The 1,168-nt window shown below is 48.7% G+C and overlaps 1 non-coding gene across 1 annotated transcript; it reads right to left on the bottom strand.

Moving 5' to 3' along the window:
* Positions 1-206: 206 nt before the first annotated feature.
* On the bottom strand, positions 207-313 carry LOC148766518 (small nucleolar RNA R71). Its single transcript, XR_016035155.1, has one exon. It is a non-coding gene; the product is annotated as a small nucleolar RNA R71 (small nucleolar RNA).
* Between the last annotated feature and the right edge of the window lie 855 nt (positions 314-1,168).

Raw genomic sequence — 1,168 nt, 5'->3', positions numbered from 1 at the left:
TCCACTTGGTCAACTTCCTCGAAACGTGTGATTCGCATAAGATGAACGGAGTGTCGCCGGAAGCACTGCAGCTCCGCCTCTTCAAGCACTCCCTACAAGGAGCAGCCCGAGAATGGTTACAAACTCGCGCACCGCAATCCATCTCGTCTTGGGCCCAGCTAGCACAACTTTTCATGAACACATACAACTCCCCAACAAAAACTGAGAGAATCCGGAGAGAAATTCAAAACTTCATACAAGAAGCCGGTGAAGCATTATTCGAGACGTGGGAGCGGTTCAAACAATTAATTCGGAGATGCCCCAATCATGGTCTTCAAGAGTGGCGGCAACTTCAAATATTTTACGATGGGCTACAAGACAATTCGAGAACGGTGCTCGATTCAGCAGCTGGCGGTATGTTCATGAGCTTGACCTATGACGAAGCATACGAACTTTTGGAGCGAATCGCTAGGAATAAATACATGCGGGCATCGGACCGGTCAAATAGCGGAGCCAATAAGACGGGAGGAATTTTAGAGTTAGACGGGGTCACCGCAATCACCGCCCAGTTAGAAAAGCTATCCAAGCAAGTAGCAGCTTTGCAGACTCAACAAGTCCATGCAGTCCAAGGTCCCGACCGGTGCTTAGAAGAAACGGAGTCTCTAAATTACGTGAATGACACCAACCGACAACAGAGGAACCCGTACTCCAACACTTATAATCCGGGATGGAAAGATCACCCCAACTTTAGATGCGGAGGAAATCAGCAAGGACAAAGGCCAGCTCCCGGATTCCAAAATCCGCCTCAAGCTCAACCTCAAGGTGGAGATCTCGCAAATATCTTGGCGCAATTTATGACAACCACTCAAGCCGCCATCCGAAATTTGGAAACACAGATGGGTCAACTTGCAACCCAGCTAAACGCGAGGCCATTGGGAGCACTGCCGTCGAATACGGAAGATCCTCGAAAGAGCAACATCGAGCAGTGCAATGCAGTAAGTTTGCGAAATGGGAGGCAATTAGAGGAAGGTCCTAAAAAGTCCGTTGCACCACCGCCTATTGTAGAGGAGCCCAAAGAAAAGACCGAGGTCGGGCCAAGCAACACAAAGATCGCAGTAAGTGAATATACTCCCAAGGTACCCTTCCCTCAACGTTTTCAAAACTCCAAGCTTGATATGCAATTTCAGTT

The sequence above is a fragment of the Erythranthe guttata genome, chromosome 12 (genome assembly GCF_056151865.1).
Source record: "Erythranthe guttata isolate IM_541 chromosome 12, IM_541, whole genome shotgun sequence".
NCBI lineage: Eukaryota > Viridiplantae > Streptophyta > Magnoliopsida > Lamiales > Phrymaceae > Erythranthe > Erythranthe guttata.
This window is presented reverse-complemented; position numbering and strand designations above follow the sequence as displayed.